At 45.2% G+C, this 16,380-nt stretch overlaps 1 pseudogene; it reads right to left on the bottom strand.

Moving 5' to 3' along the window:
• The window catches only part of Tmem35a-ps1 (transmembrane protein 35A, pseudogene 1), a 39,806-nt pseudogene extending 29,414 nt beyond the window's left edge, over nucleotides 1-10,392 (bottom strand).
• Nucleotides 10,393-16,380: the final 5,988 nt, after the last annotated feature.

Genomic DNA, 16,380 nt, shown 5'->3' with positions numbered 1-16,380 from the left:
CAGTTCAATGTCCAGTTTTCTGAGGAACCTCCAGACTGATTTCCAGAATGGTTGTACCAGTCTGCAATCCCACCAACAATGGAGGAGTGTTCCTCTTTCTCCGCATCCTCGCCAGCATCTGCTGTCACCTGAGTTTTTGATCTTAGCCATTCTCACTGGTCTGAGGTGAAATCTCAGGGTTGTTTTGATTTGCATTTCCCTGATGACTAAAGATGTTGAACATTTCTTTAGGTGTTTCTCAGCCATTCGGCATTCCTCAGCTGTAGATTCTTTGTTTAGCTCTGAAACCCATTTTTAATAGGGTTATTTGTCTCCTGCAGTCTAACTTCTTGAGTTCTTTGTATATTTTGGATATAAGGCCTCTATCTGTTGTAGGATTGGTAAAGATCTTTTCCCAATCTGTTGGTTGCCGTTTTGTCCTAACCACAGTGTCCTTTGCCTTACAGAAGCTTTGCAGTTTTATGAGATCCCATTTGTCAATTCTTGATCTTAGAGCATAAGCCATTGGTGTTTTGTTCAGGAAATTTTTTCCAGTGCCCATGTGTTCCAGATGCTTCCCTAGTTTTCCTTCTATTAGTTTGAGTGTATGTGGTTTGATGTGGAGGTCCTTTATCCACTTGGACTTAAGCTTTATACAGGGTAATAAGCATGGATCGATCTGCATTCTTCTACATGTTGACCTCCAGTTGAACCAGCACCATTTGCTGAAAATGCTATCTTTTTTCCATTGGATGGTTTTGGCTCCTTTGTCAAAAATCAAGTGACCATAGGTGTGTGGGTTCATTTCTGGGTCTTCAATTCTGTTCCATTGGTCTATCTGTCTGTCTCTGTACCAATACCATGCAGTTTTTATCACTATTGCTCTGTAATACTGCTTGAGTTCAGGGACAGTGATTCCCCCTGACGTCCTTTTATTGTTGAGGATAGTTTTAGCTATCCTGGGTTTTTTGTTATTCCAGATGAATTTGCAAATTGTTCTGTCTAACTCTTTGAAGAATTGGATTGGTATTTTGATGGGGATTGCATTGAATCTGTAGATCGCTTTTGGTAAAATGGCCATTTTTACTATATTAATCCTGCCAATCCATGAGCTTGGGAGATCTTTCCATCTTCTGAGATCTTCTTCAATTTCTTGCTTCAGAGTCTTGAAGTTCTTATTGTACAGATCTTTTACTTGCTTGGTTAAAGTCACACCGAGGTACTTTATATTATTTGGGTCTATTATGAAGGGTGTCGTTTCCCTAATTTCTTTCTCTGCTTGTTTCTCTTTTGTGTAGAGGAAGGATACTGATTTATTTGAGTTAATTTTATACCAGCCACTTTGCTGAAGTTGTTTATCAGCTTTAGTAGTTCTCTGGTGGAACTTTTGGGATCACTTAAATATACTATCATATCATCTGCAAATAGTGATATTTTGACTTCTTCTTTTCCGATCTGGAGATACCTTATTTTTGACAGAGTTCTTGTACAGTCAACTCACTGAATTGCCTTTTGCAAACATTTCGTTTTGCTGGTTATCCATGTCAGGCCTGCCAGATGATTTGATGGGCAGCCCAGTGAGTTGACCGTCAGTTTTCCGTGTAGTTCACAGCACAGGACTCTACATTTGAGATCAGAGTGGAAGAGCTTTCTTTCCTTGCTCACGCCTTCCCATGGCTCTGCAGTTCTGCAGGCTGCTCTCTGCATGGCCCAGCGTGCAGCTGAGGAGGCTCTTGAAGCTCTTCTCCACCTTATACAAAAACGTCACGTGCCCACAGGCGCCCTGCAATTTATGCTTTGGCAAACGGCTTGTCAGAAAGATGCAGAGCCATCATCAAGTGCCACCTCTCCTGTAATTAAATCATGTCTCTGATCACAAAGAAAATGCTTTCAGCAAAGTCTGCAGGAGAAAACTGGCCTCTGACAAAATGACTATTTTTTTTTTACATATGCTTATTGTGCCAAGGGACATACCCCAAAGGCCAAAGGACCTTTCCCTCCACTCAATGTGTTGTTTCCTGTTGGAGTCTTTCCTTGTGTTGCTGTGAGGGACCACAGCACCTTGTGCCTGGATATGAAATAGGGAAGGGAGGGGAAGAGGTAGAGAGAAGTCTGTGAGAGAACGGGGTACAAGGTGTCTGCCTTCACCTTTATTAAGCGCTTTCCCTTCTCAAAGGACTTTCAAGTGTGCAGTTTCTTGCTGTGTTCGCCATTAGTTAATGCATTTTCAGTGCCCATTTTATCCCCTCCCCTTTGATGAAAGAAATTGAGCCTTATAAAAGTTAAAGAACTTCCTGTAGCCATAGACTAGAAGCAATGGGCTCCAGAAATCACTTCTCAACTTGGACTCCTTCACTAGGCCCTGACTCCTGCATGGTTGCTTTTTGACATTTTTGCCTGAAACAGTACTGGCCGAACAGTCTCACCCACATTTCCTTTAGGTAATGAGTTTGCTTCTAGCCACGACTTCTCTGCTCTACTCGTATAGTTAAACGGCCTTTTAAAAAGTTTCCATAGAGCTCATTCAACTATAAAGTCTTAAAGGCAGAGGCCAGGTTTTCTTCATGTTCCATACAGTTTATAATATGTGTCTTCTGGCACTCGCAAGACCCGCCCCCCCACCCTCCGTTTAATTCTTCCTTTGGCTAGAGGGGCTTCCTTTGAGTGCTCTGGATACAGCCAGCGAACAGCAGCCATACACACCAACCTGTTACACAGCTCTGAGGTTCTGGCTGAACGTCTTAGACCCCAGCGCAAGTTCAAGAACGAAAACATTGTCAGACTACTGCTCTAAGAAGAGGTAGCACAGAACTCCTTCGAGTCTTTTTGTCTTATCGCAGGCAGCTTGCAATGCCCATTGTCTGCCTTAAAAGAATGCCATCAGCAAACCACTGAACTGAGAATAGGACCCCCATTGAAGGAATCAGAGAAAGAACTGGAAGAGCTTGAAGGGGCTCGAGACCCCATATGTACAACAATGCCAAGCAACCAGAGCTTCCAGGGACTAAGCCACTACCTAAAGACTACACATGGACTGACCCTGGACTCTGACCTCATAGGTAGCAATGAATATCCTAGTAAGAGCACCAGTGGAAGGGGAAGCCCTGGGTCCTGCTAAGACTGAACCCCCAGTGAACTAGACTGGTGGGGGGAGGGCGGCAAGGGGGGGAGGATGGGGAGGGGAACACCGAGAAGAAAGTGGAGGGGGGAGGGGGATGTTTGCCCGGAAACCGGGAAAGGGAATAACACTCGAAATGTATATAAGAAATACTCAAGTTAATAAAAAAAGAAAAAAAGAAAAAAAAGTAGGAGACACCTTGTATTTTCTGCTGTGCTTATCATCTGGAAAGTTGGCTGTACCTGCTGAACTTGCGCACAATGATATCACAATACGCTCTACAGCTAAAAGGTAAAACTCAAGACTGTGTTGGAAAAACCTTAACAAGAAGACCACAATCACTTTACAAGTGTAAAACTCCTTCTACTGGGGAGTGGGGACCCTGAAATTTCTACCAAAACACATGAAAATGACATCAGTGGTCTGTTCTACCCCTCATAAATGAACCAGACCTAGGCAGAGACATTCAAGCAATGTTCGTTCTTGTCAGGACAACCTAAGGTTTGACATCTGTTAAATCAATAAAGATTGCAAATAAAATGTTAACCAAGGTGGAGGAGGAAAGGAAAGTGCTGATGACTTGTATGGTGACTAGGAGTGAGAGAGTGACAGGATAGGAATGATTAATTCCTGGACTTGGAAATGCCACTAAGCACATTGCTAAACCTTCCCATGTTCTACATCACTGGTAGCACACTCATAGTAAAAAGACTACGGGAATCTGTAACAGGAAGCGTTGAGGCTCTGATACAAGGCTGTTTCCAGAGCCAGTGGATATCCTTGGTCCCTCATCTTCTCTTAGGCAGCTTGTTTCTGTTCCATGCAGTATTATTTGCCCTGACCTCCAAGAGAACTTTGTCCTTGAAATTGCCCCATAGGACCCTATATATTAAGGAGGGATCAGTTTTCCTTAAGGTCACGGCTCCCTGGGAAGTCAACCATTCTTGAGGGAACAGCCCCACATCCAAGAGTCTATGGGCCGCACAGATTAGACCCAGTGGATTATTAAAATGAACAGAAAAGCGAACAAAAGCCTAGGAGGAGGTGGGGAGTTAGGGGGCTGATCTTGGAGGAATTAATGGGGATTGAGGGGTGAATATGATCAAAATACATTGTGTTCATGCTTGAAATTCTATACTAAATGTTGAATAAATAAATACCAAAGTATTGAGTACAATGGTATAAGCCATGGGTCAGCATCTTGGAGATAATTGGTATAAACATTGTCTCAGGCTTCAAGGCTTATCTCTAACCATCATCCACCCCAAGGTTAATATAGAATGGGAATATTACATACCTGAAAAGGACCGTGTCACATGTTAGTAATCTCAGCATTTGGAAAGTGGTGACTGAAAGATAAGGAGTTCAAAGCCAACTCAAGCTATACAGTGAGTTTGAGGTCATCCTGAGCTACATGAATCCCTGTCTCAAGCAAAGGGGGTTGCTAGATATCATGAGAAAATAGAAGATTTTTAACTGTCAAATTAAAAAGCATGCCATGCAGGTTAATTCAGAAGAAAGCCTGACTACTCTCAACTGGGAAGTCAATTTAATGTCACGAAATGTTGGTCCTGCCTCGTACCACTGGGATCACCTCATCTAAAGATGTTTGATTATTTCTTGGGATCTTTGAGCCAGTGGCAAAGCCAGCATTCCTTTGTGCTCCATTTGCTCATTCCAAACCCTTCCCACTTGCCTACCTGATCACACCCTTCTGCCTGGAGCTACCTGGAGTAGAAACAAGTTATCTGCTGTTCTTTATTCAGAAGATTAAGGCTTACACCTCAGCAGGCTTCTGATGACAGGGATTTTACAGCCTAGCTGAAGAGAAAGTCACATACATTCCTTTAAGCTGAAGGCTCAGTTAACCTTGAGAAATAGACTGAAATACACTGGGTGGATGGGTAGCCCATCCTCGCAAGCTTCAGCAGGAGGATGAGCATCCAGTATGTACGTGCTGAACAGATGTAAGGGAGGAGAGAAGTGGGAGGGAGAGTGGGAGGCATGGAAACAGGGAGGGAGAGAAGAAAAGGAAAGACACTTGAAGAGTGGGCCTTCCCAGTCAGTCTTAGTGGGTGGATCCAGAGAACTCGGCTTCATAATACTCAACCTACTTCTTGACTCAGCATTTCAAGGTGAGGAGACAGGTGAGAGGGAACAAGGGAAAGGAAACTTTACCTTCCTCTTCCCCAGGCTCCAAGTCCTCCATCATTAGGCGAATGCTGATGTTCCTGCAAGAACAGAGTGGCACTCTGTAGAATGTATCTAGCCACTGTTGGAGTTCGTACTGCACAGGGACCCAGAGCACCCCACAGGCTGCCACACAGAGGCCAGGTGGACCCTCAGCCTCTGTACTGAGAAGCCTTGGAGGTCATATCTTGTTCTTATGTGCACAGATATAGAAGTGTCCTTAGAATCGGAAGCTGCCAGAAAGAAAACTGGAAAGTAACAGTTGAGGTACACTGAGGACACTCAAAAGGGCAGGGGCAAGCCAATACCTCTGAAGCTGAAGCTTCTCGGGGGAAGCTAGACTGAGTTTGAGGCCAGCCTGGGCTACAGGGAAGAGTCCTTAGGTATCCTTCTCTAGAATGTCCTTTCTATAAACCAAATGCCTCCATATTGGAAAGAGAATTAGTGGGAAGGGAAGGACGTTAAGCGCTTTGCTAGGGTTTGCAGCCTGTATTCAGTTTGAACCCTAAGAAGCCAGCGCTGAATTCAAGACTGATTCCTAAGGTCTCTCGATAAACTGCACTCCTATAGAATAGCACCTTCTGATTTATGTGCAGCAAAGTAAAACCACAGCCCAGAAAGTGTTGGGTGAGACGGGGCAGGTGATCCCCTAATGGAGCAGCATATAAGACAAGCCCCTCCGTGGTGCTGCTGCTGCTGTTGCTGCTGCTGTTGCTGCTGACCCCATTGCCTTGGTCAATTCAGGAACTATATCCCTTACTATAGAGAAATGACTTGACTTTTCCTTGTGTAACAAGGATCGTAATTTTTACTTCTTTCCCTGGCTTCTAGGAAGCTCAGAGGCAAATATGAAGTTCTCCTTTAATAAACTGTCTGTTGTCCCACATGCACACCAGAGCTCTTGTTTTCCTCTCATCTTGGCTCTGGATTCTGATTTCAATTTTTTATGCAGCCTTAAGTCTTTACACAGCATTTACATGCTGTTGTAAGGACTCTCACGAAGCATCCTCCAAACTTTAGCAGACTAAAGTAAAGCATGCGTGACATAAAAAAAAAAGAACAATAATAATTTACCTGGGATGAGCCTTCATCTGTTGTACCCTACAGATTCTTTAGTGCTTTGAATTCTATTGCTTTAAAAAAGAATCTGAAGAAAAATCAAGACACCATCTGGCTGTCTTTAGAAAGACAGAGGTAGTTTAGGTCTTTGATCTGCTCTGCACATGGGCTGAGAGAGGGAGAGAGGACCAATCTCCCTGACACAGACAATCGTTCGCTTTATTAAACAAGTGTCTTGTATTACACAGAGAGAGCATGCATTGTGTGGATGCACACGGGGAAGTTAGAATGAAAAGTCGATATTGAGGGTAAGGAGAGGAGACTCGGGTTTGAAACATTCACATCCCAGCTGTTTCTAATAAAGTCCCCTAAATGCAAGCTTATTTCCACAACATACACTAATGCAACTGTAACTGCCCCGAAATGTTTTATTCTTTAAAAAAAAATACAAAGTATCAGGAAGAACTGTTCAATGAAGAGTCTGTAATCACAGCCGGTTACCACCCTAGAGACAGGTCACTTCACACTTTTATTTTAGTTGTTATCATTCAAGACCTAGGCAGTTTGTCACTGTTGACCTAGTAATAAAGTCCTAGCTATGAAAATAGAAGAAAAACGGTTGAGGAGACAGAGAGCCTCAACTATTGAGAAAAGCCAGAAAGGTCATTGGGGATTGCAAATGGGAAGATGGTGGGGCAAAGGACTTACTATGTGGAGAAGAGGGAACTGAGTGGGTCGTGGGAACTTCACTGGGAAGTATTCCTTGGCTGGAGGGGACTGGGATCTCTCTGGCTCAGTTAATCCTGATGTTAATCTTCACACCAGGGTCAGGAACCCATGCTAACATTTGTCCAGGTTCCCCCTCCCCCTAGGGTTACCTTTTGAATGTTCCACCTATGTCCATGTGGAGGCTTCCGTTTCCACACAACTTTACATTTTTTTTTTCAAGAAAAGGAAAATTCTCTTAATGGAGGTCAAATAAGATAGTTAAAGGGCAGGGCTTTCTCTGTCTGGGATGGTTCTCCTAAGAAGTAGGGCCTTCCTCTATCCTGTCAAAAGCTCTCCATCTACAGAGCTTCACTTTCAGCGGGGCTTGGATTTCTGGGGTGTCTCAGAGCTTCAGCGGGCTGCGAAGTGAAGGGCTCTGTGTGTTGCCTAGTACTGGACACAGGTAGAGCCTGGGTCTGCAGGGAGTGCCAGGCCAGCCTGTTTCCCCGAGTCAGGCTTTTGACTGCTCCACCAATGGTCCCCAGAGGGCGCCCTGGGCTCGTAACCTGCTTTCAAGCCAGGCCCAACCGCTGCCAGCCATGGGGGTGAGGGGGATTGTAGGGGACTCCAACCCGGATCCGTCACTGCTGCCCAGACCAGGGAGGGCTGGAAACAGCCACCCAGCGGGATAGTTGACAGATTCTCCGCCACCACCTCCTTACCCCCCACCTGGATATATTGTCTCATCACCGCCCAGCCCGCCAAGCAGGCTGGGATTATTATTCAGGCTGTGTGAAGAGATTGTGGCCGGGACACCGTTTCTTGCCATAAACACTTGCCCAAATCGCAAAGCACGCGGAGGATAGGGCACCGTTCCCTCCCGACGTCCAGAAATGCTCTGGATTCCTTGCATTGTGCTAAGGCCCACAGGCCAAGGTGTTATTGCCTATGTCAGGCCGGAGAGGTGCGGTAGGCGAGGTCTAAGGCACCATCCCGAAGCGGATCTGAAGCTGCCTATCGAGGCCCAAGCTCTTCAGTCTCCTCAGCCAGACCTCCGCGGATGACCCTGTGGACACGCAGCACCAGAGAGCTGGCCGCACACCAGTGGCTGCGTCGCCTGACCACTGAAACACTTCTCTTACGAGGTCGAGTTTTCACTCAATGTTCTGAACCAATTTTTCATTTTCAGGGAATTCTTAGTTCAAATGTACAAAAGGCTCAACAGCCCCCCTTTCCCGCACTGCACTTCTTTTCCCGCTTTCCCGAGGTCACTGAGGTTGGCCTAAGTGGAACCTGCAACGGAATGCACCTCAGCCACGGCTCTGTTTACTAAGTCACCATCACCTCTTAGCGTAAGGGACGCGGCCTCACCAGATCCAGACCTTCCTGATGGTTTGGACCTGCGCTGTTAGCTGTACGCCCTTGCCGTGGGAATTGTAACCCAGGGCTGGCTTTGCCGCTCAACAGGCAGCTGGGCGCTAGTGACAGACGCTAAGAAGGACGAAGCCTATAGCCACGGAGGCCACATTGCGCCCGGCACCGATTAGGCCGCCGGTCCCTGAGCCACTTTCCAAGCGTCAAGCCACCTTCTCAGGCTCCCCCGCCCGGCTCCCCCACAGGTGCGTGGTTCAAGGCCGAGGGTCAGGACCACCCTCGGACCCAGCAGGCCAAACACCCGACACGAAAGGCCTGAGGCCAGCTTCCAGCTCTGGGAGAGGGGATGCGGGCTAAGTGGGAGTCTGGCTGCAGGGATGGGACGTGTGCATTTTGGAGTGGAGACTCCAGTACGCAGCTCCAGGAAAGGCCGCACAGAGATCAGCTCCCCAGACGGTGTCCCCCCGGTTACCCTAAAAGGGCTTACTGGCAAAGGGCAGAGTCGAATTTCCCTTTCAAGAGACAGGGTCTGCAGAGGGATCCGTGGAAATTTCCTGCTTGCATCCCTTCAACACTTCCCCTCTCCTCTGCTCCCTTTCGAGCCCTTTTTGGTTTTACACACACCACCTGGGAGAACTGTTAATGGCGAATTAGTTAGGGGTCGCTTAGGCGTGGTCTGGAGTTTCTCCCCTCCCCGCCCCCGCGCATGACGCCCCTTCCACGGACGACTTGAACTCTGCATCCTGTGCGATCCCTATTTGGGCCGCGGCTTCCGAGCCGCACTCACTACCCAGGCGCGCTCGCCGCCGGAAGCGCGGCTACAAGTGGGCGCACAGCGCCGACTCTGATTTATGAACCAGAGGCTCAAGAGAAGTCCGACGCTTTGGCTGGGTTAATTTTTGTCATTGTTCCTCATCAGGTTGAGATAGTTTGAAGTTTGAGGCGAGTTTTATTTATCACCCCGCACATTTGAAATACAGTCGAACATAAAAATAACTGACTCTGGGACTCTGGCGCAATATTGGAACCGTCGGGGAATAATTTGGCTAACTGACTTGGACGTTTCACCTTCTAAACAGAAATGCAGCTCTCAGTCAAACTGTAAATCAGAATGTCTTCAGCAGTGGCGGGGGTGGCGGGAGGGAGGGGAGGTACCAAGACCAGAAAGAACGGAAATCGAAATGAAAGAAAATGCAGATATTGACTCAAGCAACGTAGGCTTCAGAAAGCCGGGGCTGGACTTTTAATTTCAGGTGTGGAACCTCATCGGAAATTTGAATTCTTAAATGTTTTGCCAGCGAGATCAGTCTCCAGCGTTTTAGGATACCCTGGGAAACCAGACTTTTTTTTTTTTTTTAATCTTTTTGTCCGCTTTCTAGCAGTTCCAGACAATAAATGATAGTTTAAAAAACAAACCAAAGAGCACTCAGTTAAGCTTACCCTGGCTCTAAGTTGAGGCCCCTTTCTAGAGTTGTAATTATAAATGGAAACAAAAATGCAGGGGATGTCCCAGGGTAGGATTGGGCCAGGATGCCAGGGAAGCGACTTAAATTTTGATAAGGAAAAATTTCTCTTGTGATTCCCTTATTCCCAACTTGCACTGGATCTTGGGAACGGATAGCCTTTTCCGCGCCTCAAGAATTCCTATCTCCTTCTATCTACAAGTCCTCAACGTTAAATGCTCAATTTCTTACCTCCACTTAGTACGGAGTGATCAAAAGCCTCCTCAAAGCAGGGACTGGAAAAGAACAGAAAACCAACCCAACAACGGATCACAGAGGAGGATGCAAAATACAACCAAATAAAACTTCCCAGAAAGGAAGCATATGTTATTATTTTGCACGGTGTCTCCCCCTACCCACTCACCCTCACCCGCCAGGAAATTTCACTGGAGCTCCAGCCCGGACACGGAGACCATCCTGGACATTTCTCTTCTTCTGTGGAAGTACAAACATGGTTTTCATGCTGCCCTCCTGTAGCGATTGCACCTGTAAGCATACGCTCCACTTTTAAAACATTTAAACATGTAAATATTTGCTTCCACTCATTTTAAAAACCAAAGCCATTCTCATAACTTGCTTATGAAACGTCTTCAAGTAAAATGAGAAATCTATGGCTCTTTTTTTTTTAAACCATACAATTAAATTGGAATTTAAAAGATAACACAAAGACTTTGTGGGGGGGGACGACGAAAAAGATCACTTTAAAGTAGCTTCGAAACTGTGCTAGAAGATCGTTTGGTAGTTGATGGTACTCGGCGTCTGTTGATAGTATTTAATGCGCAATCTAAATTGTTATTGGAATCAAACCATATTTCAAAATTATGAATAATTAGGATTAAAACACATTTTGATGTGCACAGGGTTGGCAAGAAATTGGTTTTTGCTTTCCCTCACAAGCAATTGATATTGGTGCAGTTTTGATACAAGATAAGTTCTTAATCTGACTTTTAAAAAATTATCAATTCCCAATTCATTTGTCTGTTCAACAGGCACTCAAAGAATGGCAGCTTCATCTACAGGGCAGTCCAGTGTCCCCCACCCTACCGCACCCCACCCCACCCCCATGTTGTGAGTCTTCCTTTACCAGAGGATGCCCTAAAGTCCTTTTCAGGATAACCAGCTGGGGAATCAAGCCAAGATAAACATGTGTCCTTCCATACATTTATTTTTGTTTGTTCGACTTTGCCTTCCTTCCCTTCTTCTGATTCACGAAGAAAATTTTTCTTTGTCTTAAAATTTCAAACCACGCATAATTTTTAAAAACATATATTTCGAGACTTAAACCTACAGATGTAATACATACCGTGAACCCTATAAAATGCGTTTACAATGCTGACTTAAAAAAGAAATTTATAACTTTCATATGTACCTTCCTTGTGCAATAGGCAACCACCATATGTTTCCGACTTCCATAATTCAGTTTTCCTGGACATCTGTAGCAGGTAGTGAGTGCTCCTTAAAGTACATTTTGTGTAATTTGAGAAGGAACCACGACTGAAGACTAAAGGTGAATGTAAAAAAAAAAAAAAAAAAAAAAAAAAAAAAAAAAAAAAAAAAAAAGCTTGTCTTTCTAGAAATGCTAGTTCCTAAGGTGGTGGCGTGAGATAAGCGTTCCCGCCCCCTTTATTAATGAGACTTAATTTAGATTGTGACAGTTTAGAAACAAGAGCATGAGGGTGCTGGGGGTTCTACCCAATCACCTCTAAAGCATCTTATAGAGTTCCTATTATTACCTACTAGCCACGGTTTAGCCATTTGCTTGAGGATTTTCATTGGCTCTACCTGAAAATCCAGTTTGGGAGCTGGAAAAATGGCTAGGCAGGTCCCAGGACTGATGACAGGCAGTGCCTCTAACTCCATCTCCAAGGGAACCCCAGCACCGTTCTTGAGCACCTGCACCCACACTAGTAACTAAAAGTAAACTTTAAAACACCTTTAAAGGAGACAATCCAATTTGAACATATATCTTTCAGTGCGTTATTTGGTTGGTTTCAAGTCTTTATAATGAAAGTGGGGGAGAGTACAATCTTTTCCATTTTGACTACTTAATTGCTCATGTGCCCTTCTTAAATAATAAAAGATTTCTTACAGTTTCAAAGGTAAAAAAGAAGGAAAGATTACACAGCCAAGTCTTTGTTTTTGGTCCAGTTTGTGCTCTGTGCTGGAGCACAGGAACCGTTCCCAGGGCTGCTCTTCAATGGCTTAATTTGTTTTCTACACAATAGCAATGCTACTTTAAATTAATCTGTCAAAGGTCCTGTTGTTCAGGTAAAGGTGAGGGCCTATTGACCAATATGAAATAAGAGTAAGTTCTATTCACATTCTTTTGCTGTTGTTGTTGGTACTTTCTATAGATTATGTGGGTGAACACAAACCCCAGGTCTCAGCAAAGCACATAACTTTATAGAAAGCCAAACACTTAACGCTGGTGGTCATAGTATAGTGGATGGAGCCTGTGCTTCCCTGTGAGGCCATGAGACAGGAAGATCACCAGCATGGGTGACACACACCCTCTGTCTCCAAACAAAACAAAACCAAAGCAGCAAACATCGATTCTTAAGTGAGGCCTGTGCATGATTCTAGTTTCAATCCGGTTGTTAGACTGGCAGCCACGATGTTGGTAACCTTTGCTTCTAGGGAGAGACAGGATCAAGGCAGAGAATGTGAATTATATTTTAAAAAGGGGCTGGGGATTTAGCTCAGTGGTAGAGCGCTTACCTAGGAAGCCCAAGGCCCTGGGTTCGGTCCCCAGCTCCGAAAAAAAAAAAAATAGTGAAACTGAGATGTTTTATAGCATGGACTACTGCCCTGCAACCAGAGAGCATATATTATTTTTCAGGTTCCTTCATCGTCTTTGGTCCAAATTATTACTACATTGGTGTTAGCAATGCCCGGCCACTCACCCCTGGCGTTAACTGCATGATCTTCTTCAGGCTGTGATATTTTAGATCAGGTATAAAAAGATACAGGGATTTCGCATCCTGTAGCAGTGTGTGAGGAGTGTGGGTCAATAAATGAGATAAATGACCCCCTCTGAAAACACTGACTGACACAGAGCAGGTCTATCGGGAGATGGGTTGACTGGGATGAGATAGGATGGGTATTTACTGGAGCCCAAATTTTCTTCTGGATATATTGCAGGTTCCTGATCCCTTAGTTTGAGGGAGTAAAGAAGGAAGAGGGGCTTGCATTCATTTGACCCAGAAACCATACCTCTCTTCAGCACCAAGGAGGCGCAAGCCTGTGTGGAGAAATCAAGTTTGGAAAGGAAACTCGCAGGATGTATTGTCAGAGCTGAGCTGAGCAGGTTCTTGGGTTCATTGATTGGAGTCTTTGTCTTACCTAATTGAAACTGAGAGGAGACTCTTCTTTTTTTATGTTTAGGAGACAGTAAAAGAAATGGGAGTTGGTGTGGGCTGAGAGACAGTAACAGAAGCCAGCTGAAAGGAATCCCACCTTAGGCTCTTTCTGCTCCCTCTGGGTTTGCAGCTGTGTGGTAGGAGGGTAAGTGCAGTCTTGCAGTCAGGCCAGCTCCGATTTACCCTTGGAAGCCTTGGTAAACTTATGCGGATTATGACTTGTTTTGCATTAATCCAGATTAGAGGGAGAAGCAAAGAAGCCTTGTACCCAGAATGAAGAAAGGCCAAGATCCAAAAGCAGAGAGCTCTGTAACCTGGTAAATTGTGGGAGGTGTTGATGTTCACGGTCCTGAATTAAGAGCCAGCATCTCCTTCTGATATCCAGTTACAAAGTGCGAAATCATCCTTCTTTCTTGCTCTCCTGGTCTAACAATGCTCACCCCATAGCCTCTCCTGTTTCTGTGTTTCTCACTCAGTTAATTAAACTTAGTTAATATTAAAATACCTTTTGTATTACAAATGTAGAAAAGGATCCAGAGCCCACTCCAAGTGTCCAGTTCAGCTAACTGCTCACTTTCTTGTTTCAGTATCTTGTTTTCTATTGCAAGAAACCAAACAGTGCAAGCAATCAAACACAAAGGCTAGAATATTTTACAGTGATTGTGTGTGTGTGGTGGGGCATGGAATGGCTGATAGTACACAATAAAGTCTGGACAGGTCAGTCTACTCCTTTTAGGAAACCACCAGATGTTTATAAAAATAGGCTAAAAAGCATCATGGAGACAAAGAGAATTTTTCTTTCATTATTTTTCTTTTAAGAAAAATGTTTCTGAACTGCCTCCAGAAAAGCAGAGAGCAGATATCCATTTAAAAAAGTCTACCCTTTCATTCACACCCCCTCCCCAACACACACACACACACACACACACACACACACACACACACACACGCACACACACACACACACACACACACACACACACACACACCCCTTGCCTGTTCTGCGGGACCTGATTCCAGCATACATCACCCCCTCCCCCCAAATCTGGACACTCCAGGATTTTCTGCCTCTCCTTTTGCTCAGTAGGAGGGTAAGTTCTTAAGTGAAGCCTTGCAGCCCAGCCAGCTCTGACTTACCCTTCGAAGCCTTGGTAAATGAAGTCACTCCAACCCCAGAGTGACTTTCATTTAAAATAGTGTTTGGCATGTGCGGGGAGAGGCCCGACTGCAAACTCTTTCAGTTTTAATCCTTCTTTAATGTAGGTCATACAACATGAAACAATATTTTCTCTTCACGAGTTATAGGCACACACTCCTACGTGTTTACATATGCTCAGGTGGACATGCACACACATACCAATACATGTACCGGGAGATCATAGGCACCTATAGACTTGCACTTACAGACCCCAGGATTTGGAGGTTCCCGGGTGGGGCAAGCAGAGCGGCTGTGTATTTTCATCACTCTCTTCATTGGAACACCAGGATTTGGCCTTTTCTTAAGCACACACTTGCTGCCCGGTGGAGACAGGCCTTGGCAAACGAAGGCTTCCCTGAAACCCCTTTCCTTGACTTCTCAGCAGACTGAGGTCTAGTTTCGCTACCTAGCACGGGATGAGGTTCTCTGACAGTTACTAAGGAACACAGGTAGTGCTCTGTGTACACAGTTTGCAGTCCAATGGGGGGAACCAGCTTATCCTTGGTCCTGGAGCCGGAGAGGGATTCAAGCAGTCGGACCAGTACTAAGGGAGCTAGCGCCCTCATTCTGCCTCTGCGCTCTGCGCATACTTGTATACATTGGGACTGCTTTTATTTTTTTCTTGCCAGTTTGTAATATCGCTTTCCAGTTTGTTATATGAACCCAAGTCAAATTTTGTAGCCTGAGGCTCCAGCTGCCAGGGGTAAAGTTGGAAGAAGATGCAGAGGGACCACGGACGGCTTGGGACCCTGTGATCCCCGGACACCCTAGAAGGCCTATTTAAACATCTCAAGCCAGTTTGGACTGCGTGGCATTTAAAGGGACATGATCCTAACTACAAAGTAGGCTTCCGGTCTGGAAATCCCAGAGGTTTCTTGGAACCAGCCGCTCAGCCTCCTCCTGCGGTCCAGCAGGCCAGAAACCTTTTAGTGACTCCACCCCCGGGGCCATAGAATTTATGAATCTCCCAGGCTGCAAGCCGGGCTTGCTTGGAAAACCACTCCATTGCAGGATCCATAAGGGCCCAGGGCTGGGGCCCGGCGCTCTAGTTTAGCGGGCAGGGGACTGAAGACAGCTTCGCACGCGCTTCGGGAGCTTCACGCAGGGCCAGGAGCTGCGTGTGTAAACTCCACAGACATTTGAATCCCACTACACCCTAGACTATCCCTACCAACCCAAACTTTCCAGGCCGCTTCCTCACGCTTTCCGGTTGACTCCCCGCTTTAGGCCAAACTTCACTAACCGGGTTGAACTTACTCTTTAGGACACAACACCATCCTGCACAGTGCTGAGTTTGCGAGATTCTCCGGATAGTTCCAAGTCAGTGACACAGGCTCCCAATCCCCCCGAATAAAACAAGGTCTTCCAATTGAACGCATTTCTCAGTCACTTAAAATTTGCATCCGCAACAAGGATATTACTAAGTCCTTTATGGCCCGGGTCCACATGCGCTTCTAGGCACCCTCGCTTGGTTCCATCTTTTCTCAGCAGTTGAGCCCTGAAGGAATTGCGGGTTTCCTTAATCTACGATTTAAAAACAAACTACTGGCTCCAGGGGTGACACTACTTTCAGAAGCCATTTTCCTGAATGTTGAAGAGAAGCCAGAAAAAAGTTGAGCATTACAGTGTTTACATGAACATCGAATACGGGAGGAAAGGCAAAATGAAACAAAACGAATCGCTCGTGGCATATTTTATACTAAAGGTTCGTGTAGTGAATTTTATTCTACAAGAGATTTTTGTGTTCACATCAAACCCATATCCTGTTAATCCTAAGAAAGTGTTGAGTTTAAACAACAGAACTGCATATACATGTTTGCAGTCGTTCAATTTCAAATTCTGCTTTCTTTCGAGTTTATTTCAAAGAAATACACCGATTCTTAAAGGCCCAAT

This window comes from Rattus norvegicus, chromosome 8 (assembly GCF_036323735.1).
Source record: "Rattus norvegicus strain BN/NHsdMcwi chromosome 8, GRCr8, whole genome shotgun sequence".
NCBI lineage: Eukaryota > Metazoa > Chordata > Mammalia > Rodentia > Muridae > Rattus > Rattus norvegicus.
Note: the sequence above shows the minus strand (reverse complement) of the source record. Positions and strands in the feature narration are given on the sequence as shown.